Source organism: Panthera tigris, chromosome A2 (genome assembly GCF_018350195.1).
Source record: "Panthera tigris isolate Pti1 chromosome A2, P.tigris_Pti1_mat1.1, whole genome shotgun sequence".
NCBI classification, from domain to species: domain Eukaryota; kingdom Metazoa; phylum Chordata; class Mammalia; order Carnivora; family Felidae; genus Panthera; species Panthera tigris.
In genome coordinates, this window is record NC_056661.1 from 27,126,359 (window position 1) to 27,151,353 (window position 24,995).

The 24,995-nt window shown below is 39.1% G+C and overlaps 1 long non-coding RNA gene across 5 annotated transcripts in view; it reads left to right on the forward strand.

Moving 5' to 3' along the window:
• Window positions 1–1,182: 1,182 nt before the first annotated feature.
• The window catches only part of LOC122236683, a 162,035-nt gene continuing 138,222 nt past the window's right edge, over window positions 1,183–24,995 (forward strand). Inside the window, exons 1-2 of one of the 5 annotated variants that reach the window (XR_006214870.1) lie at window positions 1,188–1,538; window positions 5,082–5,192. This is a non-coding gene — a long non-coding RNA (uncharacterized LOC122236683). Of the gene's footprint in view, window positions 1,539–5,081; window positions 5,193–24,995 lie in introns of all 5 variants that reach the window. The other 4 variants (XR_006214871.1, XR_006214874.1, XR_006214873.1 and 1 more) reach the window with 4 other exon arrangements.

Here is a 24,995-nt window from a genome sequence, read left to right on the forward strand (position 1 = left end):
AGTTTCAGGGGAGTCTGGATGGCTCAGTGGGTTAAGCGTCCGACTTCAGGTCATGATTGTGTGGTTCGTGGGTTCGAACCCCACGTTGGGCTCTGTGCTGACAGTTCGGAGCCTGGAGCCTGCTTTGGATTCTGTTCTCCCTCTCTCTCTCTGCTCATCCCCTGCTCATGCTCTGTCTCTCAAAAATAAATGCTAAAATAAATTTTAAAAAAAGTCCACAGTTTCACTGACTGCCAGATGGAAGACATGGAAGAGATTTATTTGAAACTGTAAATCTTAAATACTTTATCACCCTTTCACTCTATTCAAACTTAAACCCGGTCTAAGACTGGATTGGGAAGGGACTTAGGTGTGGTTTTCAGAAAAAGTCCCGAGCATGCCCCTGAAGTATTGATAAGGTGTATCCTGTCCCACGAACTGCTGTAACATCCTGGAGGAGAGCCCTATATTAGGTTAAAACAGGAAAAAATCCAGCCTTAGTCTGTGATGGTGAAAAATACAGATGTTTCAGACAATAACTGTTTTAATCACCTTTATCAGGTACTTGCCTTGGCTTAGATAAGCAGGGAATCTTCACTGTGTATTCAGAGGGGCCTTTCTAACCCTCCTCCAATGTGGAGGATAAAACAGCCTAAATTCTGCCCAAAATAACTTTATTCATTGAAAAAATACATATTTATATATATGCACATACATATATATACATATATATATACATATATCTCCTACCATATATTAGGTCTTACGTATAGCAGTAAACCAGTAACATATTAATAAACTGTACAATCAGGGGCCCTAGTCTGATGGAGCTCACATGCTAGGGTAGGGAGAAAAATGATAAGTGAACACAGGAATAAAATAATTTCAAACACTGATATGTGCAACAAAGAAAAATCCCAAGAATGTAAGTAAATTTCTCTACTATTGATTGGGAGGTTGAGGACGATCTGAGGAGATATCATTTAGATCAAAGATCTTAATGATGAGAAGAAGCCATGCATGTGACAATGAGGGAGAAAAGATCTCCAGGCAAAGGGAATCGCTAGTGCAAAGGCCCTGAGGTAGAACCAGTTTAGGTGTATGTTTTTAAGGAGTTCAGGAAGGCCAATATGTTTGGATGCTTGAAGATTGTGACACAGAATCATGAGGGAGAGGTAGGCAGGAGCAGATCAAGGCAGACCTTGTTACCATAGCAACATGTTTGGCTTTTAATTGTGACAGCAGTTGAGAGCCACAGAAGGAGTTTGAGCAAGAGAGACCTGTGCAGGGTTTTAGAAGATTGTACTGACAGCTGTATAGAAGCAGACCTTCAGGGCCTGCTAGAAGACTCGGGTTTGGCCAGGTATGAGCTGTGTTGGCTTAGACTAACGTGACTGTGGTGAGGAGAGAGAGAAGTGGTGGAAGTAAAGATCCACAAGTGAGCTCAGTGATGGATTCAAAAGAGAAGAATCAAATAATGCCTAGAGTGGTGCCATCCTACTGGAAATAGAGTATAGGTCACACCAGTAGTGAAGTTTTCTAGTTGCCACTTAAAAAAGGTAAAATCAATTTTGATAATACTCTAGATATATTGGCTTAAATAAAATATATTTCAATATGCAATCAATATAAAAAATATTACTGAGAATTTTATCTGTATGTATTTCAAACTAAGTCTTTGAACTCTGGCACATTTTTACGTTTCTCAGGTCAGCTCCATTTTGCAGTGCTCAGTAGCCAGTGTATTGCAGTGTAGCATGGCTGGTTTATCTGGGAGCACCCTGGAACCTAGCACGGGGCTCTGACAAGGACTTTATCCCTCTGGCATCAGTTTTTTTCTTCCTAATTGGGAGGAAGACTGTTAGGCTGACTTGTGGGAACTCCTATTCTTCCTCTATCAACTTTAACATACAAAACTTTGTGAATATTTAGTCCATGGGACCGTGGCCATGACCCTACCCGTATAGGGGCTGGGCTCAAGGGCATTTGGAAGATGAGGTCTTAAGGTCTGTCTCTCTTGTTCAGCCTTCTCTAAAGTTTCCAGGTTTATGGGTCTCTTCTTGCCATAGAGTCTGTAGTGGGCAACTAGTATCAGTAGGAAAGAAAAAAAACTGAAAAGGACTTTATGTAAACTGTGCTTGGACCAAGTGAAGGCAAATGACTCCATGGGATTTTGTAAACAAAGTGTTGGATTAAACCCAGCAAATTCAGAAGAACACAAGGCAGCAGCATATACTATTGCAAGTGGCAATTTCATTTTACAAAACATCATATTTCATGTGAACTTTGTGTTAATTAACTTAATGTTAATTTCAATTGTTTTGCAGTTTTGCAAAACAGTTTTCATATATATCTAATTACATGCAAAATGGGTAAGCAGACCTTAGTCCATGTGAAAAATTTTTCTTTAAAAAAAAGAAAAGTCTTTAAATTCACCAACTTCACTGAACACTGTTCAAAGTGGTAAGCAGTTTCCAGAAGATGAGTGGGCGGATACCCTGAAACCATCTATCGTTGTATGACCCTGTGCGCATGAGCTGTGCCTGCATAGTTAGAACTAAATGCTAACTGTATGGTGATAGCAATTAACTACAGACCTCAGGGAGGCTTTAGTTCTGAATCTGGATACATTGATATTTACTTTAGTACTATTTTGCCTTTGATGTCATATTCACTTTTAATTCTTTAATATCCTATCAAAAAAGTCCTTTTTGCCCACAACAATGCGAATGAAAAGTACTATATTTTGGCTACCTCAAGGGTTTTGGAAAGGTTCCTAGAAATCTAACCACCTTTTAAAAATATTTCCATGGGAATGTATTTCTGAGTTTTAAATCTTGGATTTTTAAACTAAAACTTAATCTATTTTATTAATTATTTTTATTTTTTTAATTTTTTTACTCTTATTTTTGAGAGACAGAGTGAGAGCAGGGGAGGAACAGAGAGAGAGGGAGACCCAGAATCTGAAGCAGGATCCAGGCTCTGAGCTGTCAGCAACTGAACAGGACTTTATGTAAACTGTGCTTGGACCAAGTGAAGACAAATGACTCCATGGGGTTTTGTAAACAAAATGTTGGATTAAACCCAGCAAATTCCTAAGAACACAAGGGAGCAGCATATACTCATATTGCAAGTGGCAATTTCATTTTACAAAACATCACATTTCATGTGAACTTTAATTCACGTCACAGGGCTAGAACTCATGAACCTCAAGATCATGACCTGAGCCAAAGTCAGACACTTAACCGACTGAGCCACCCAGGTGCCCCTTAAACTTAAGATATCTTAAATGAAGAACTCCCCAATACAAGAGAATGTGCAAAATCTCTATGTATGTGCTTTGTGTATCTTCCATAAGGATTCTCTACAGAAAAGAATGGCTTAAAATAACATGAGCTCCAAAGATGGCCCAGCTGTGGTGTCCATAACCTAAACCAGTGGTTCTCCTCCTTTAGATCCATAAAGCACTGGTGGAACTTGCTTAAAAATTGAAACTTCAGGGCTTGACTCCCATGAAAATGTGCAGTTTACTCCCTCCCCAGGTGGGAAACAGTGCTACACTTTGTGGGTCACAGTGCCTGTTGCGATTGGACCAGCCATCTGCTAGAAGAGTACCTGGCCCTTCTGAATAATCATAGCCCTCATTACTGAGCCCCTACTTCAAGGCAGATTAACACATTGGATCCTTACAAGATCGTTAAGTAACTGGTTAGTGTTTTATGCATGTTACAGATGAGGAAACTAAAGTTTAGAAGAGACCAGCCTCTTCTCCATCGTTAAACACCTAGTGGTGAACAGAGCTGGGGCATAAAGCCTTGTCTTACTCCTAAGACTGCTACTCCATCCAGTTGCTTGACAGATAAGCATCCATGCAGGACCTTAAATCCTTGCTGAATCAACAGAGCTATGTAACTAAAAAGCACCTTGGTTGCAGCTTATTTTGTTCCTAAACCTGTAAATTTGGCCTGGTGAAATTTTGGCATGGTCTTACATGATGACCCGTTTGGTTTGGGCTTTGTAATCCACTTACTTGCATTCTCTTCACCCCTGTTCATCTGTTGTCTTTCCTGTATGGCCCCTGTTAGGCTTGTCCTCAAATCCAAAGTCTCTGCCCTCCATTGTTTTTGTTGTGTTTTGTTTTGTTTTGTTTTGTTTTTGCATGACTGAGCTTGACAAATGCCTTCATTTGAGAAGGCAAGCTGCCTCCCTGTGCTTGGTTTAATGTGAGCTTGGTAGAGTGGCATTGCTGGGTTTAGCATTAGTCCCCAGTGCTTTTAGTGCTTGTTGGTCTACATAATTGTCCTTTTAAGACTCAGATTAAGATCACAAATTCAAGAGTCCAAGACTCAGCTGCCCCAGGATGCAGGGCAGTCTATGAGGGTAAGGAGGCTCTTCTCAGCAATATGAGCTAAAAGTATGGCTATCACTTTTGACACTACTCCTTTAAGAAAAGACCAGAAATATAGAAGAAACCCTAACTAGACTTCAGTCTGGTGCAGCTAGTAGTTATCTTACCTGACTTGTTGGCAACTCAAGTTGGATAATGGATCATGTTAGATAAATGGGTCTTAGTGTGCCTGCAGAGGTCTCCTGATGGGCAATGAGGGGTCTGTAAATAAGACAAAAATCTAACCATGGATACAGTCATGAAGATCTAGAGGCTAACGACAAAATAAAAACATCTGAAATTTAAAAAGCGTCACAAGGAGATCTCTCTGAGATCTCTCTTGGTTGCTTGGAAAATGGATTATCCCAACTACACTTTGCTGCTCAAGTCATGATCTCACAGTTTGTGAGATCCAGCCCAGCATTGGGTTCTACGCTGACAGTGCGGAGCCTGCTTAGGGATTCATTCTCATTCTCGCTCTCTCTCTCTCTCTCTCTCTCTCTCTCTCTCTCTCTCTCTCCCTTTCTCTCTGCCCCTCCCCCTTGTGCATGCACTCGCTCTCAAAATATTTAAAAATAATAATATTTAACAAACTGGGAAATACTGAAACAGTTCCTTTGTATGACAAAGAAACTGTTTTTGTGTATGCACATGTGCACATGCACTCCTAATTAAATTAATTGCTTATGGAGAACTGTTTCTCTAAATGTTTCAGGCAGGAACAAACTATAACAGCAGGGGGAAGAAACTCAATTGAGGGGAGCATGGCATCACCTAAAAAGGGTGAGAAATCACTCTGTCAAACGAGAGGATTAAAATTAAACAGGTATCAAAATTACATACTCCTTGGAAGAATGGCTTACACTAGGAAATTGACTATCAGGCAGGGGGTATGAAAGTAAACTGCTGTCTGTAATTTCATCCTGTCACAGGTAACTACAGTTGTAGTCAACATGCTAATAGCAACAAAGGGGACTGTCTGCTGCACACTCAGAAGGAGCCAGCTTGATGAGCCATCTGGGTTGTTTAGTAAAGAATCAAGATCTCTTTCCAGCTCTTAGAACACCACTAGAATTCTTAAGGACAGCTACTTAAGAGCAGAGAAGTTCATTATATCTACTAGTATCAATTACCAAAAAAAAAAAAAAATCCCCTGAAAAACATAGGGTGAATGAAAGAATCCTGTATATGGCGAAACTTAGGGGGTAAAATTGTAGGCGAGTAGGGCACTATTATTAGAGTTCATAGTTGCCACAACTGGTAATGACCCATCAGCAAAAGACCATAGGGCTGTCCATAGGGCTATTGCAGAGAGATGCCAACCCAAGGATATTTCCCATAGCTGCTGAAACTCCTTATTCCACTTAAGGAGGTTTATTAGATGTCTCTTATAGGGATAATCTGTAACTCTAATATTTCAAATCAGAATATTCTGCATTTTAACCATTATTAGTACTGATGACTTAAGGTATCCCTGACAGCCCATTGCATGGGACCTACCAGACTGTGGCCATACTGCAGCTGAGAACCATTTTTTCAAGATGGTGGTGGTGGTGGGGGGTCATTCTTTATGAAGCTTCTGTCTCTTCCAGTGTAAGGTCCCAGAATACAGATCCAGTGCTTGTATTGGGAATGCAAATGGGGAAAGAGGCATATGAGCTTATCCTCAAATGGAGGAGAACCATAGTTGTTGGTATTTATGGATGGAAATTCTTGGGAAATACCATGATTCTGTTTTTTACTTTTAGAAGTTATTTGTGGATACCTGGGCCAGGTAACTTCCCCAAAGATTCCCAGTGGTTAGAATATTGGCCAAATCTTTAACATGATGCTCCAAGCCCCATGCTGAATCCTATGATTAATCTTTGTGTTGGCATCTTTACAGTGGGCCATGAAGTTACCTTCTCAGTGGTCAGATCCTGTCCTGAATTAACACTGACTAAAACATTATAAGACAGACAAATCTATTATCTGATCAGTGTAATTGATTCTACCTGCTATAATAGACAAATCTCCCGAAATGTAATGATCCAAGATTCTCTCTTGTTCATATAAGATCATCTGTAGTTTGGTGGCCCCTATTACTATACCATCAGGAATATATGACCTGTAGGGGTAGGGAGAGCTGGAGAAGATACATTGTCTCATAAACCATTGATCAAACTAGCCACATGACCTTAACATCAGCATTTGGGGGAGGGGTGTGGGAATTCAGAACAATGCATGGATGTCTGATAAGTCTCCCACATGAAACCTACCATTTCTAGACAATGCCACATAAATATTATTTCAGGTCTGGATGTGGCTCCTATTCATTTGGAGACCTGAGAATTAAACTGTCAGCCTTCACTTACTCATCTGTATCCATGACAAATAGGATCATCACAGCAAGCACACTTACTAATTTCCTATCATTTGGAAAGTGAAAGAACGGAGTCTGCTAGCAGCCACTAGTCCCCAGTAATCTGAAATCTACCAGGCATGGGCGGGGATCTCAGCCTCCCAGAGAGGAGAGTTTCCTTGTTTAGGCTCTGTGAAAGGATTCCTTTGTTCACTGTTCTCCTGGACCCTGGTTTGAATTCTCAAACCTATTTTGTTCTCATCTTCTTTTCTTCCCAAATGAATGACTGCTATCTTGAGGCTAAGGGAAACCAAATGTAGGAAAGCCACATCCCTGCCTCTTCCTACCCCCCTACCTCAGAAAAAGGCCTAAGGTTTTTAATATATAGCTTTCATAAATCAGGGTGACAAAGATGAATAATTTAGTAGAAACAAGACAAAGTCTACAAGGAGACATTCACAAGGAGAAATGCAGTTGGCCAATAAGTATGAGAAAAAGCTGTTCATCATCACAAATTTTAAAAATTAAAATGAGCTACATTTTCTACCACTTAGTATAGGTTTTGTTATATTTTAAGGTATACAACACCTTATATTTATATTTAAGGTGTACAACAGGATGATGTGATACCCATATACGTGATTATTACAGCCAAGCTAATTAACATATCCTCTCATAGATCCCCTTGATTTTTGTGATGAGAGCACCTGCTGAAGTCTCAGCATATTTCCGATATTGGATACAGTATTAACTATAGTCATCATGCCTGCACATTAGATGTCTAGACTTATTCATTCAGTTATCGCTTAATTGAGTCTTTGCTCTGAGTCATTTTATCCAGTTGAAAGGTTTAATTGGGCACCTGGGGTGCAAGGGCCTGAATTTTGAGACCCATATATTTCCTTGTATTTATTTTTGTAAGCTTGCCAGGGCTTCCCCTAGCTCATCCTTCTAGCAACATCTTGCCATATGTAGCCAGTGGCAACCAACACACTCTAATCACCTGTTTTCAGTATGGTAGGCACATGGTCTGCCTGCTGAGGCAGCACAGACAGGGAAGCCACTGAATTTGTTGTCCTGCAAAACAGGACCACCATCTTTGTATCCTCTGATAGCCAGTTCCTTGCTGCCTGCTGCCCGACGGATGCACTAATGGGTATATTTTATGATTTTGTTACAATCACACCCTGCTTCTGGGTTCCAGTACCTCTAAGGATAATTTTTTTTAAAGTTTTTTTTTTTAACGTTTATTTATTTTTGAGACAGGGAGAGACAGAGCATGAACGGGGGAGGGGAAGAGAGAGAGGGAGACACAGAATCGGAAGCAGGCTCCAGGCTCTGAGCCATCAGCCCAGAGCCCGACTTGGGACTCGAACTCACGGACCGCGAGATCGTGACCTGAGCTGAAGTCCGACGCTTAACCGACTGAGCCACCCAGGCGCCCCTCTAAGGATAATTAATGACAAAATTTCAGTAGTTTCACACAGTAAAGGCCAAATGGCCCTGCTCCGTCTAGTAGCTGTGCCATCTGAAATGTGATCTCTAAGCTCTCCACAGCAAATGTCACAGGGCACTGCCACTCATAGTCCATTAGCCAGAACCGGACATGAGGCAGGGTGGTCAACCTCACTGCAAGGAAGCCTGGGGGTCTGTAGTGAAGCCCAAGAATCTTGACCTATCTCTGCCACGTGTGCTCACATAACTTGAGCAGCCAGCTGCTGCATTACAACTCCCTTATCCACAGCTCTGCACAAGTGTAGCCACAGCATCAGAATGGATTCTGTTTCCCAGAATGACGGATTTTTGCCCCCAAACTCCTACCTGCTTCACCATGGAACTGGTTTTGTAAAGGAGAGTGGTATAGGTTGGCAGTGGCAGTCATGGATCACCCTAGAGGTTCTGCCAAGTGCCTCCCGCCCCACTTCTCTCCTTTTAAACTCCTCAGTTACTGCTTCCTCTTTTCCAGCCCCCCCTGCCCCCCCCCCCCCCCCCCCGCCAACACTTAGCTTGCTTTTCAGGTCTGGAATGCTAGGGTGAAAGGCACTTCAGTTTCTCCTTACTTAATTTTTAAAAAATAAAGTGGTGTGTGTGTGTGTCTATTTCAGATATTATGAGTAATGAATGCTGATGTAAGCCTAGAAAATACAGTAGTATATAAAGAACAAATAAAACTACCCATTATTTGATAACCTAAGAATGATCACGATTAGGAGCACTCGGCTAGCTCAGTAGGTAGAGCATGCAGCTCTTGATCTCAGAGAGATTCTGTTTGTTTATTTTTGAGAGAGACAGAGACAGAATGCGAGTGGGTTGCGGCAGAGAGAGGGAGGCAGAGAATCTGAAGCAGGCTCCAGGCTCCAGGCTGTCAGCACAGAGCCTGACACGGGGCTGGAACTCACGAGCTGTGAGATCATGACCTGAGCCAAAGTCGGATGCTCAACTGACTGAGCCACCCAGGCACCTCGTGTGTCCTGCTTTCTTAACAGTGATCCTGAACATGACCTTGTTATTGGGTATTTCCATAAGCATGATAGTTTCACTGAGGTAAACTTAACACATCATACAATTAACCATTTTAAAGTGTAAAATTCAGTGGCATTTAGTACATTCACAATGTAATGCAGCTATTGTCTCTATTTAGTTCTGAAAAATTTTTATCACCCACAAGGAAACTGTACCCATTAGGCATTTGCTCCCCAACCCCTGGAAACCACCATCTGCTTTCTGTCTCTATGGATTTACCTATTCTGATATTTCCCATAAATGGTAACCTATAACATGTCACCTTTGATGTCTGCCTTCTGTTACTTGGCATGATGTTTTCAAGGTTCATCCATGTTACGACATGAATTAGTATTTCATCCCTTTTTATGGCTGAAACATTCTGTGCTATGGATGTAATACATGTTTATCCGTTTTATCCATTTGATGGACACTTGGGTTATTTACACCTTTTGGTTATTGTGAATAGTGTTAAGAACAATAGAATATACATTTTTGTTGAAATACCGGTTTTCAGCTATTTTGGGTGTATTCCTGTGGGTGGAATTTCTGCATCATATGGTAATTCTAGGTTTAACTTTTTGAAGAGTCACCAGGCTGTTTTCCACAGCAGCTGTATCATTTCACATCCCACCAATGTATGAGGGTTCCAATGTGCCACATCCTTACGAATAATTCTTTTTTTTTTAAATGATAACCATCCCAGTATGTGTGAGGTGATACCTCATAGTGGTTTTGATTTGACTAATGACTAGTGACTAATGACTAATATTAGTCATTTGATTTGACCAATGACTAATATTTTCACGTGCTTTTCGGCCATTTATGTATCTTGGGAGAAACTCAAGTCTTCTGTCCACGTTTTATTTGGGGTTTGGGTTGAGATTTTAGATTTCTTTATATGTTATGGATATTAGACCCTTCTGAGACCTATTTTCTCACCTTCTGTGGGTTGTCTTTTTCACTTTCTGATGGTGTCCTTTTAAACACAAAAAATTTAGATTGTATAAAGTCCAACTTATACTTTTCTTGCTTGTGCTTTTGGTGTCATTGTTATAATTCATATCCACATCCAAGATCATCAAGATTTACCCCGTTTTCTTTTAGAAGTTTTATACTTTAGCTCTTACACATAGACCTTTAGTCCATTTTGAGTTAATCATTTTACGTAGTGTGAGGTAGGGATTCAACTTCATTCTTCATGTTTTTATCTAATTCCAATGACATTTTTGAAGAGACTCTTCTTTCTTCCATTGGATGATATTGGCACCATTGTTGAAATCAATTGACTCTATTTGGCTCTCATTATGTCAGCACCACACTGTTGTATTTATAGTAAGTTTTGAAATAAGGAAGGGTGAATCCTCCCTTCTTATTTTTTGAAGTATAATCGACCTTCAGTATTTTGTTTCAGGAGTATAATAATGATTTGATTTTTATACACATTATAAAATGATTACCATAACTCCAGCTGTCATTTATCACCATACAAAGTTTTTACAATATTAACTATGTTCTGTAAGTCTAGGTACCATGTCACCATACACGTTTTTACAATGTTGACTATATTCTATACTGTACATTACATCTCCACATCTTATTTTTTAAGTGGAAGATTGTACCTCTTAATCCCCTTCACCTGTCTCTCCATCCCACCCCCTCTGGCAATCATCAGTTGGTTCTCTGTATCTAAGAATCTGTTTGTTTTATTTGTTCTGCTCTTTAGGTTCCACATACGTGAGATAATATGGTATTTGTCTTTTTCCGTCTGATTTATTTCATTTAGCATAATATCCTCTAGGTTTATCCATGTTGTCACAGATGGCAAGATCTCATTCCTTTCTATGACTAATATTGTTATATATATGTTATATATAAACTTAAACACGTATATATACATCTCCTATATTCATTCATCAGTAGGTGGACACTTAAGTTGCTTCTCTATCTTGGCTACTTTAAATAATGCTTCCATGAACATAGGGATGAATGTGTCTTTTTAAATTAGTGTTTTTGTTTCCTTTGGATACTCAGAAGTGGAATTGCTGAATTATATGATAGTTCTATTTTTAATTTTCTAAGGAAACTCCATACAGTTTTCCATAGTAACTACATGAGTGTACATTTCCACCAACAGTGCATGAGGGTTCCCTTTACCCTATATCCTTAATAACACTTGTTTCTTTATTTTTTGATAATAGCCATTCTGACAGGTGTGAAGTGATAGCTCATTGTGATTTTGATTTGCATTTCCCTGATAACTAATGATGAAAACATCTTTTCATGTACCTATTGACCATCTGCATATCTTCCCTGGAAAAATACCTATTCAGGTCCACTGCCCCCTTTTTAATTTTTTTTTTTTTTTTTTGATATTGAGTTAGGAGTTCTTTATATATTTTGAATGTTAAACCACCTACTGGATATATTATTTGTAAATATATTCTCCCATTCAGTAGTTTGCTCTTATGTTTTGTTAGTGGTTTCCTTTGCTCTGCAAAAGCTTCAGTTTGATATGATCCTATTTGTTTTTTGCTTTTGTCAACCTAACCTGAGGATACATGTCCAAAAAATATTTTGCTGAGATTGATGTCAAAGAGCTTACTGCCTATGGTTTTCTTGTAGGAGTCTTATGGTTTCAGGTCTTACATTTACATCTTTAACACTTTTTGGATTTGTTTTCATACATGATATAAGAAAGTTGCCCAGTTTTATTCTTTTTCATGTAGTTGTTTAGTTTTCCCATCACCATTTATTAAAGAAACTCTTTTCTTCATTTTATATTCTTGCCTTCTGTGTCATAGATTTACTGATGATGTAAGTACAGGTTTATTTCTGGGTTCTCTGTTATGTTCCATTGATATATGTGTCTGTTGTTTGTTGCCAGTACCTTACTCTTTTAATTACTGTACCTTTGTGATATGAGATCCAGGTGTGTGATACCTCCAGCTGCTTCTTTCCCAAGATTGCTTTGGCTATCCAGGATCTTTGATTGTTCCATACACATTTTAGAATTATTTGGTCTAGTTCTGTGGAAAATTCAGTTGGTATTTTGATAAGAATTACATTGCATCTGTAGATTGCTTTGGGTAATAGGGACATTTTAACAATATTGCACTTCATGAGAACAGTATATCATTCCATTTGTGTTGTCTTTAATTTCTTTCACCAATGAAAACCAATCTTATGGTTTTCAGAGTAAAGGACTTTCACCTCGTTGGTTAAATATATGTCTAAGTATTTTATTTTTTGATGCAGTTAGATTACAAATGGGATTGCTTCTTAATTTCTCTGATAGTTTATTAGTATATAGAAACACAAAATATTTCGATGTATTTTGTACCCTGTGACTTTACTGAATTTCTTTATTCTAATAGTTTTTTGTGGAGTCTTTAGGGTTTCTTATGTATCATTTTTATGTATTTATGTATTGCAAATAGTGACCACTTTATGTCTTCTCTTCCAATTTAGGTTACTTCTTTTTTTTAACTTAATTTTGAGAGAGAGTGTGAGTGGGGGAGGTTCAGAGAGAGGGAGAGAGAGAATCCTGTGCTCACAGCATGGAGCCTGATGTGGGGCTTGATTCCACAACTATGAGATCATGACCTGAGCCAAAATCAAGTGTTGGATGCTTACCCAACTGAGCCACCCAGGTGCCCCTAATTTTGGTGATTTTTATTTCTTTTTCTTGTCTAATTGCTATGGCTAGGGCTTCCAATACTGTGTTCAATAAAAGGTGGTGAGAGTAATCATCCTTGTTTTTTATAAGATTTTACAGAAAAAATCTTTCAGCTGTTCACTGTTGAGTATGCTATTAGCCATCAGTGTGTCATATATGGCCTTTATTACATCGAGGTATCACTTTTTTTCTTTTTTCAAGACTATGGAAGTACAATTCAATGTCTTCATGACATTGTACTGTATGTGCATACCTCAATTTATTTTTCTGGTCTCTTAAGGTTGGAAAATAGATTCTTCCATTCAGTTTTCAAGTAGTCCTTGTGAACCACCACAAGCCAATATTTAAAAAAAAAAATACAGCTGTGGGCAGGACAGCAATATTTTCCACTAAAATTGAAAATGAAGAGTGCTCATATACAAAACTTTACTAATAGAATGGTATGCAAATAAAACATTAAAAATAAAAACTGAGAAGTGAGCATATAGGTAAAAAATATTTCTATTTCTCCTGCCTAATAGTATGGGAAACTGTCCTCCAACTACCTTCAAATATACCACATACATGCTCTGACACAAATACTAGATTTGGCCTAAGTCGTGTAATGAATAACTTTGTCTCTGATAGGGAAAATAAATGGACATTCCATCATACTGAAAATACAAATTCTTATATTCTAGTCTGTCTATACCTGTGTGAACTCTAGAGCTATATCAAAAGACCGAATGGTTTATTTTTATTTCCTAAAAATTGAGGTTTATTTGTAAATAAAAAAAAAAAATGAGTCCTCAGACTTCTAATAAAACGGCTTAAGACCTAGAAAGCCCTTTTAACAGTACCTGCCCCATAAGTCTTTAATAAATGTTAGTTGTTTTTCTAGAAAGTTCACCAATTTCTACTCCGCCTTTGTTCCTTTACCCAAGAAAATGGGATTAAGAAGACCACTTCGATCCTGATATCAGAAAAAATTTTTCTTACCTCCCACAACCCCCAATTCTGTGCACAAAGCTATTTAAGAGGTTTGGAAGCTTTCTGACCTTGAACTGGTCCATTAATTTTAATATTGAGCTTTTGGGTCTGAACACAGTATAACCAAGAACATTAAAAAAAAAAGATACTTCAGGGGCACCTGGGAGGCTCAGTTGAGTGCCTTACTTTGGCTCAAGTCACAATCTCACAGTTTGTGAGTTTGAGCCCTGTGTTGGGCTCTGTGCTGACACCTTGGAGCCTGGAGGGTGCTTCAAGATTCTGTGTTTTCTCCTCTCTCTGCCCTTCCCCTGCTTGTGCTCTGTCTCTCTCTCAAAAATAAACAAACATTAAATAAATAAATAAATAAACAAATAATAAAATAAAAGTAATAATATATTCCACAGGGCCATTCCTCATAGACATTCCAGTTGAAGGGTAGCAGAATTGGTCATCCCCAAATATGGCACTTTGGCATAAGGATTATTTTGGGCCAAAGGCAAGTGAGAAGCAATGGAGACCAGAAAAGTTCTCTGCTTAAAAGCAGGATATAAATTTATCAGATGTATCCACTTCCCTCTCTATCAGAAGGACAAAAGTTAATCATTGGAGAGAATTCGAGAACCTTATCAGCCTAGAGATGGCACAAGGGGCATCTACATAATAAACCTTGCCCAAACTAGCCCTTTGCTACCATGTGATTCCCAAATTGTAGCTACCTTCCTGCAATTTGCTACTCCTAGAAGCTCAAAGTCCTTTTCCTTTTTCACTTCTCTAAAAATGTATTGCTCTTTTGTTAAGATGCTATATAAGCCTATGTTCTGACCACCCTTTGAGTTACTCATCACTGGGTACTCCAATGTGTATGTGCAATACACAGGTTAATAAACTTGTTTTTCTCCTTGTTAGTCTGATTTTTTGTTAGGGGCCCAGTAAGAGAGCCAAAGATGGGTAGAAGAGAAAGCTTTTGTCCCCCTCCTCCAAATAGGGCATGCCCTTCCGGATCTGTACAGATTGTTCCAGATTCCAGTACTTTCAGTTCATGATGCTCTGGTTCTTGGTGCTTCCTGATTATGATAAAATAGAAAATACTTCAGTATCAACCACACATACAGGATGAATTGGGTAAGCCTAGGACATGTTGCATGAAGATTTTTCCATTTTGATTTGAAATAAGGAGACACGGGAATAATTTCTCATGCAGGGCACCTCCATCAAGAGACCTGGCTCTCACCTGCCTCCAATAAGTGTTGAGGGGTAGTGGGCCACTGTATTCAAGCTGCTGTGGGGTGAAACAAGAGCAGCAAGGGATGGAGGAGCCAAATTAACTGTTGTAATCCGTTTCTGGTGACCTCAAATCACTGCTCATTCCATTCAGAGCACTCTGATACATAGTTTTGTGGAATAATATCCTTACAAAGGTTAAAACAAAAGAATCATTTTTTAAGTAATATTTTAATTGTGCATAGGGGTAAATCCCAAATTAAACAGTCTTAGAAGCAAACAGAATGATAGGCTGTGACCCACTAAATTGATTCCATGAGTCTTCATTGTAAATAGCAATCACCAGTTTGAAGAAGACTGCTGGGTGTCTGGAAATTTCCAACAAACTTATCCTACCTGAGGAGGAATAAATACAGTAGGCTTTGGTCTCTCTAGCAAATGTTCTTTGTGTATTTGTGTTTTGTTTTGTCCCTGGAAGATTGGAAGGTACTGGAGCTGATGTAGGGGATTGTAGAAGTATTTCTCAGTTTCCCTCACTTGTACTCTATTCCTTCTATAGCCTGGGTGCTCAGATCTTTATTCATCCATTGAACAAGAATCAATGAGTACTATCCTCAAAGATGAAATCTAGATATCTAAAATTTTTTCCAGTTCACTACCACAAAATTACTTAGCTTGTCCGTAGGAGAGACAGCCTCTTTTAGTCTCACCAGAAAGGATTCTGTTGTGTTTTCTGACAACAACCAGTTCTCCAACTCTCTGACACCAGCTGGGTGTCCTACAATTCAATACTGACATGATCTACCTGGAGTTAGCATCAGATCTCACAAGTTAAGGGCTCAATCCCATTGGACTGCCCCCCAACTTTAGATGCTAGTTGAAAGTCCCAGGTTGTCCCTGATGCTTCAAACCAACTGCCCATAAAGTCAGAAGTTCCTACAACTCCCTCCTCAGGTTTGATAATTTGTTAGAAGAACTCCTAGAACTCAGAAAAGCCCTCTATTTGTTATTTCCAGTTACTTCTAAAAGATACAACTCCTAAAAAGCCAATGTTTGGAAGACAGGCCTAGGTCAAGGTTAGAGGGAAAAGGTGTAGAACTTCCATTCCCTGTCTCTAGGCATGCCACCCTCCAAGCACCTTGATCTGTTCACTAACTTGGAATCTCTCTAAATTCTACCATCTAGGATTTTTTGGGAAGCTTTTGTTATGTAGGCACGAGTGATTAAATCATTGGCCATTGGTGAGTGAACCGAATCTCCAGCCCTCACCCATCCCCAGGGGCCAAGGGTTGGGACTGAAAGTTCTAACTCTAATCATGCTTACTCTTTTGGTGATGATCCCCCATCCTGATGCTATCTAGAGGCCCCTAACTAACAGTAATCTTATGAGTATGTAACAGACAATCTTATCACTCCAGAGATTCCAAGAGCTTTAGAAGCTCTTTGCCAAGAATGAGGGACAAAGACCAAATATTTATTTTTGTTATATACACACTGATTTCTCCCCAGGAAGATTTGTGGCCATCTGAGCTAGTGTTGAGGTGGCAGGAGAGGAACTAACTCCAGTTATTCATTTTTCTCCCCATCTCTCGTCCAACTACTTTGCACAGGGTTGAAGTAAAGTCAGAGAAGAAATCAAGCCAGAATTGGTTTAGTTCATCTTATTGTCCTTATCTTCAGATCAAAATCAGAGTGTCTTGAACGACTTGAATGTGAAAAATATTCCTGCTGAAGGCAAAATTGAGAATGGTTGAGGAAAAAAAATAACCAGGGGTGAGAAACAGTAGGAAGTTTTGAAAAGTTGAGTTATAGCCTGCTATAGTTTCCTTTCTGTTGGGTAGAAAGTTTGACCATATAATACTATACAGTTGGAGTGGCCCTGTGTTTGAAACTATAAAGCAAATACAGTGGTTACATCATTTCTGAGTTCCTGACGTTTCCTCCCTTTTAAAGCATACTTTTCTTGTACCTGTATTTCTTTAATTAAAGTTTTTATCATGACCTTTTGTCATATTCTTCTTTGTGTTATTCTCCACTCACTTCCCCATCTTCATTTTCTGGTTACCATGCAATGATCTAGTGCTGCTTCAGAGTGTATTCCTTGGTTTTGTGTGTTTTAAACCTTCACTTTCTGCATCTCAAAATATACATGATTTATCATGAATAAGACCATAAGAACACCAGAAGCCATGTCCCTCCACTGTTTCCCCTCTAAAAACAGGTGTGTAATCCTAACACTCCTTTTGATGTATTGGAATTTTCATTCTGGGAGATTTTTTTTTTCTTATAGGGCTGCTTAAAATTTTTTTTCATTTTAGGTTAACAGAAAAATCAAACAGAAATGACAAGGAGTTCCCATATATCTGACCATGAACCGTCCCACCCCCAGATCCCATGTTATTAACATCTTGGATTAGTGTGCTACATGTCTTACAACTGATGAGCTAATATTGATATGTTATTAACTAAAGTGCATAGTTTACATAAGGCTTCGTTTGTATTCTACATTCTATGGGTTTTGACTAGTATATTATGTCATATACCCATCATTACAGTATACAGAATTGTTTTACTATCCTCAACATCCTTGGTGTTCTGCCTACTCATCTTTTTTTCCTAAACCCTGACAAACACTGATCTTTTTGAATTGGCTCTTTTTCATGTAGCAATATGCATTTGTTTCCTTCATGTCTTTTTATGGCTTGGCAGCTCTTTTTTTTTTTTTTTTTTTTTTTTTTGTTATTGCTAAATAACGTTTCATTGAATGGATATACCACAGTTTGTTTATTCAGCATGACCTCTTTTAATTGCAAGATCTTTGCAATCTGGTTTTCTTTAGCATAACCAAGAGATTTATTATTCTAGATTATAATTACAGCCTATTTATCTTGATGCCTATGAAAAGACTTTGATTTTTCATAACTCACAATTCTGCAAGAAACAAATAAGAACTATAAATGTATCACTGTACTTCATCTTCATTCCCCATCTGGTCTCACTTGAGGAAAATTTGTTTGAACATCAACAATACCCTAGACATCCTAGAGAATGCTGGGAATTATTAGCAAAGGATCTCACTGGAAAATATACAAGGTAGATAACATTCTCCCATAGCTTTCCTTTGGCAAATTGTCATCTTATTAAGAAAATTGACAAATTATAACACTGGACTTTCAGGTTTATTTCAGGGGTGTGTGTGTGTGTGTGTGTGTGTGTGTGTGTATTATATACCCTCTTGGCATTTGTTTATGTTGTATCTCAGTCCATTTGGGCTGCTATAGTAAATATCAGACTGGTGGCTTTTAAACAATGGAAATTTCTTTCTCATAGTTCTGGTGGCTAGAAGTCCAAGATCAAGGTGCCGTGGTCGGATGAGGGCTGTCTTCTAGTTTGTGGACTTCTCACTGTCCTCAAGTGGTAGAAAAGGCACAGGAGCTCTGTAGATTCTTCTTAAGACCACTAATCCCTTTCATGACATGATCCATCCTCATGACCTTCCCACATAATCTCTTCCTACAGCCCCCAACTAATACTATCACCTTTGGGTGTAGGATTTCAGCATGAATTGGGTGAGGGCACAAACATTCAGACCATAGCATCTAGCACATAGTATCCCGATCACTGTACATCTAAATGAAATCCAGATCACCCATATGAACTTGGGCTGATTCTTCTCCCCCATCACCCTTGAGTGAAGTTCATTGGCAGGTGAGATGGTGGAGACAGTCCTGAAGTTCTGTGGGCAAGAGTTTGTCCCTGGGTAACCCAGATAGGACTGATGCAGTGGGTTCTGAATAAACATTGGAAACACACTGTGGGAAAGGAAATGGTGTAAGTTCTTAGAGGGCATTTTTTGTTTGCCATTTCACCCTGTCTCCCCAGAATCCAGGGAAGTACCTTCTGCTGATGAAAACTTGATGATGCCTTGCACGTATTAGAATGACAGTTTTTGGTATGATGAATATGAAAATGGATATTGTTTAAGTAGGGGTCTGATTTATTTACCCAAGGTGGCAAATTGGGGATGAGAAACCTCAATCTCCATTCAGTGAGGATGTACTGAAGAACTAATAGATGCTGGCAACTATGGTAGGTGGGTTAGATGGTAACATGAATCCACAATGGATTTCAGCCTCAAAGAGTTTGCAGTTTTAGGAGGACTGATTGTTTCGATATAAGTAGAGTGAGATCTGAGTTAGGAGAAAAGTATAAATTGGAGCTAAAAGAACTGGTAGGAGAAGTTAAAACTTGTGGATAGGATTATCTTGTAGCATGAGTACCTTGAGGTACCGAATACTACTAGAGCAAAATGTCTGAACCCTTGGATTGTGCCAACTGTAAAGTGGGGACAGCTGTCCCCATCTTTGGAGTATGTCAGAGTGTTAAGTATGGTCTCTGCATTCTTCATTTTCCCATTATACCAGGGTTTTCTCTTACTGGTTCTTTCCTCATGCCTCTAATGCCCTTTTCTCTTTTTCTGTCTTCTTAAATTGGCCACTAAGAATTCAAGATTCAGTATGCATTGACTACATTGCATACATTTTTATGTTACCCCTTCCTACTTTTGAAAGGTATGTGAAGTATTTTGCATATCCATACTAAATTTGATTTAATGTACATGAAGAGGTATTATGCTAAGCTCTTTGGAACAGGAATTGGTCTCCTACTCACCATGTGTCTAGAATAGTGCCTGGGACATAGCTGGTATCTCTACTTGTGTTGGAAAAAGGTTTCAGGCCAGAAAAGCAGAGTTTGTATTATCTGGTAGCTCTGTGGCAATGGAAAACTTGCCCAATCGTTTTTAATATGCCTCCTCACTTAAATCATGGGATTAATAATCATATTTCAAGGCTTATTTGCAAAAATGAGGAAATGATGAGAAAACACTTAAAACTACGAAATATGTTAAGTATTGTATGTTGCCATTTGTTTGCATGACAAATCAGGAGGGTCTCAAAAGAATCAAATTCTTTAGAACTGGAAGAGGCCTCATACAGCTTTTCCAGTTAACAGAGCTTGATATATTTTTGAGGTGTCTTCATCTCTGTAACTCTGCATTTCAAGGCCATCTCATTACACCAAGCTCAAATCCATCTCCTGTGAATCTTTCACTTGGGCCAATATTCCCAAACCTGTTCCCTTTCTCTTCTCCTCACTGTGTACCTTAATAAGTGCTGGAAAAAGGTAAACTTTGTGCCTTTGTAACATGGCACAGAAACAAGGTCCTACAGATTTATTTGTAAAATGGGTCATTTATGCAACACACAACTCAGTGTTGCATAAGGAGTATCTGGAAACTCTTCAAATTGCAGCCCATTGGCAGAACTCTCCCCTACATACCTTGTTAGGATCTTCTGTGAAGTGAATCTAAATGCCACCATCCTTGTAGGAGGCTACATGGGCGATGCAGCAGGTCCAGGAAATGCACACGGATGAGCCTCAAGACTGTAGGGAGCCAAACCCAGGATGCCCTCTTGATGCACATGCATGGGCTATAAAATGCTTCTGAGTAAGAAGATACTGAGAGAAAAGGAAGAAAAACCTGACCTGCTATAGAATTTCTAGGCCCTTAGAGGGTTGTAGAGAGGAGGTTTGGAGTTGTAGGACACTCACTGCCCAAGAACACATACACCTGAGGATGTACACACCCATGAACATACATCTTCTCTCCCCCACAACTCACCCCACACTGCCACCCTGGGAAAATCCACAGCCCTGGAAGTAGATCGCTTTTGAGTGAAGTGGTCACCCAGGAATAGTGCAGGAGCAAAGGTGAAATCACATTATTAGTCTTTTCCTTCATTGACTATGCCTGGTACCATTCCATAATCAGTTTCACCAACCCGTTATGGGCTGTAGAAGGTGACCTTTCCTGGGACCAAAACAGTGTCTTAGGTTACAGTGGAAATATACTAAGGTAGGGATACTCTAACCATTCTGTTCACAACACAATAATGTGACAGTGGTTGTCTTTTGTCTTGATAACAACTTGATAACAACTGTCCTCAGGGGATGTTGCTCTCCTATCATTTAAGGGAGCTCACCAGCTGTAGCAAAGATAAGGCAGGATAAGGACTCTACTCAAAAACCAGTGCAGAATAATTCAGCTTATCCCAAACTCCCAGCCAGTCGTCATTCAGGTGGCATTTGATCATTGCTGCTTTATGGAATGAAAGCCCAGCAGGTACATTTCATAAGGGAAATAAGGCACCTGCAAGTGAGCAGGAGTGGGTACAGTGTAAGGTTGCCAGATAAAATACAGCATGCTGGTTAAATTTGAACCCCAGATAAACAACATCTTTTAGTATGAGTATATTCCATGCATGCTCAGTTAAATTGGAATTTCTGATCAACTAAATTTGTTCAGAATTATATCCCATGCAATATCTAACCAAGGGAACTGAGTTAGGCAGGGAGAGGAAAGGCCACGGATGTGACAGCCCTTCAGTGTTCTATGGAATTTGGGAAGAGTTTGCAATGGAATCAAAAGAAAATGTGAGGAAAAATATTGACATGAAGAAAAACCCACCCCTAATAAAAAGGAAACCCACTATCATAGTCACTACAGATGGAAGAGTTGAAATTAGGCTAAAGGGAAAATATAAGTATCATAATCCCTAAATGTTTTACTTGCACTTTTAATCTCTCAATCTTGAAGCATTTTTCTTGCAGTACATTCACTGTGAGTGCTTTAATTCAAGTAGACTCCATGATTTATTCCAGAGTTTTTCTTGGAAAAACTGTCCAGTAAGAAACACATTCTAATTCAGGTTCATTTAATTTGCCTTCCCCATGCTTCCTAAAATCTCTTCAAGCCATTTACTTGCACACATTAAAAAAGATGCTCAGCATTTCTGCCCCAGAACCAGAACCAAACAAGTATGTAATCACTTAATGCAATTCTCTCCCTGACTTCCTGGAGGGGAATCTGGGCACTTTGAATAGAAATACAGAGCCGTGTGTCTACTCACCTTGCCCACCTTGGATTTGACTCCCCTGCCCCCAGTTTATGCTTTCTTCCCAGAAGTAGTTCATCACCAACTTCTGCTTCCTTTCCAAATGTGAACCTTCCCTGCAACAGGCTCGGGGTAGCGTTTTTCCCCCAGGTGAGAGGGTGAAAGGCCTCACCTGGCTCATGAGCAGAGGTTGGCACCTGAGTAGCAACCAGATGCTCACCGCCTGCAGCTTCAGTAGGAAAGGATCAATCTAGCATATAAAAGCAGGCACAGATAGATTGCTAAACACTGTAGTACAATGATGGCATACATCTCTGAAATGAGAATCTTGAAAATCAATAAGAATTGAAATTGAAAGAGGAAGAATTGGAGCTGTCAAAATGCAGGATGTCGGCAAGATATTTGAGCCCAGGTCCACGTTGGCTTCTCTGGCACCCAGCAGAATTGTCTGTTAAGAAAACTTGTCTCTAGGTGATCTTTTTCATGTCTCTTTTTGAAAAGCACTGTGTCTAAGCCCAGGGACTGGACTCTTATCCCAAGTTGTAATTGACCTACACATCATGTCTGCACAAGAGTGAGGGGCATTCCCCTCAGCCAGAGAGGGAGGTCTGGGGAGGGAGGAGAAGCCAAGGGTCAGAGGCTTATGTGGGAATGGGGTCTGGATAGAGGGAGGCACACCTCAACTTCATGCAATGATTAAATACAAAAATCTGTTGTCTGGAAGACTGGCCATAGGGGTACAGGGAGCAACCAGGCACAGTGAGAAAAAGACTTATCACAGAAAAACACTGAGTACCAGAGCCCTCTTCTGGCTCTTGGTTATAAGAAGAAATTCAGAATATGCCGTTTCACCTGTTCTATATCCTTTTTTAATAGATTTTTTAACTTCTATTTTTTCAAAATTGTACCAGTTCATGTTAACACAGACATGTCCTACTGTTCCACATTCTTGCCAACTCTTGGTAATGTCTTAGTTACTATGTTGGGTTTTATGTCTGGTTTTGCTTGGTCAGTCCAGTGGCGGAGTGTGGTTTGGCATTGTGGATTTGATTTCCTGATTTCTGATGGGATGGAGTACACTTTTCTCTGGATAGAACCATTTGGATATCCTCCTCGTAAAGAGTTACATACTTTGCCCATTTTAAACATTGGATTCTTTATATTGATCTATAGTTCTTTATATCTTCCAAATACTTTATTGGTTATATTGATTACAAATATCAATGTATTTTCTTTTTTCCTCTCTTAACAGTGTCTTTTGAACAATTCTTAATTTTGATGTAATGAAATTTTTTCTATGGCTAATGCTTTCCAGGTCCTGTTTGGATCTTTTATTTTTCTGCTCATCTTTTTTTAGGATTATGTTAAAGGATATTTCTTTGTGCATTGACTACCTACTGTAAAATCTAACTAATTAGCATATCTGTTCAAAAGAACAATTTTGCCTTTGCAAGGTAAATAAAATAGCATAATTAAGATCATCCATTCATTTAACAAACTGTGTCTTGAAAACTGATGTATTGGTTTGAAATAGATGGATTAAAAAAAAACCACGTGCACGTAGACTTCCAAGTTAACATATTGTAATATGTTATACATATGTATAAGTTACATATGTGCAAGTTAACATATGTAATATGTAATAATGGTTTCAGGAGTAGAATTTAGTAATTTATCACTTCCATATAACACCTAGTGCTCATCCCAAAAAGTGCCCTCCTTAATGCCCATCGCCTACTTAGTCCATCCCCCACCCAACACCCTGCCAGCAACCCTCAGTTTGTTCTTTGTATTTAAGAGTCTTTTATGGTTTGCCTCCCTCTCTGTTTTTCTTATTGTTCCTTCCCTTCTCCTGTGTTCATCTGTTTAGTTTCTTAAGTTCCACATATGAGTGAAATAATGATATTTGCATTTCTCTGACTTGCCTAGAATAATTCCCTCTAGTTTCATCCATGTTGTTGCAAATAGTAAGATTTCATTCTTTACAATTGCTGAGTAATATTCCATTGTATATATTATCCATTTGTCAATCAGTGGACATTTGAGCTCTTTCCAAACTTCAGTTATTGTTAATTGTGCTGCTATAAACATTGGGGTACATGTGCTCCTTTAAATCAGCATTTTTTTATCCTTTGAATAAATACCTAATAGTGAAACTGCTGGGTCATAGGAGTGCTCTATTTTTAGTTTTTTGAGGAACCTCCATCCTGTTCTCCAGAGTGGCTGCACCAGTTTGTATTCGCACCATCAGTGTCAAAGAGATCCTCTTTCTCTGCATCCTTGCCAATGTCTGTTGTTTGGTGAGTTGTTAATTTTAGCCATTTTGACAGGTATGAGGAGGTATGTCATTGTGGCTTGTTATTTCCTTGACGATGAGTGATGTTGAGTGTCTTTTCATATGTCTGTTAGCCATTTGGATGGCTTCTTTGGAAGAGTATTCATCATGTCTTTTGCCCATTTCTTCACTGGATTATTTGTTTTTTGGGTGCTGAGTTTGACAAGTTCTTTCTAGATCTTAGATACTGACCCTTTATCTGATATGTATTTGCAAATATCTTCTCCCATTCCGTTGGTTGTCTTAGTTTTGCTGGTTGTTTCCTTTGCTGTGCGGAAGCGTTTTATCTTGATGGGTCCCAATAGTTCATTTTTGGTTTTGTTTCCCTTGCCTTGGGAGATATGTTTAGTAAGAAGTTGCTTCGGCTGACCTCAGAGGTTGTTGTCTATTTTCTCCTCTAGGATTTTGATATTTTCTTCTTGCACATTTATGTCTTGGATCCATTTGGAGTTTATTTTTGTGTATGGTGTAAGAAAGTGGTCCAGGTTCTTCTGCATGTTGCTGTCATTTTCCCAACACCATTTGCTGAAGAGACTGTGTTTTTTCCATTGGATTTTCTTTCCTGCTTTGTTGAAGATTAGTTGGCCATACATTTGTGGGTTCATTTCTGGATTCTCTATTCTGTT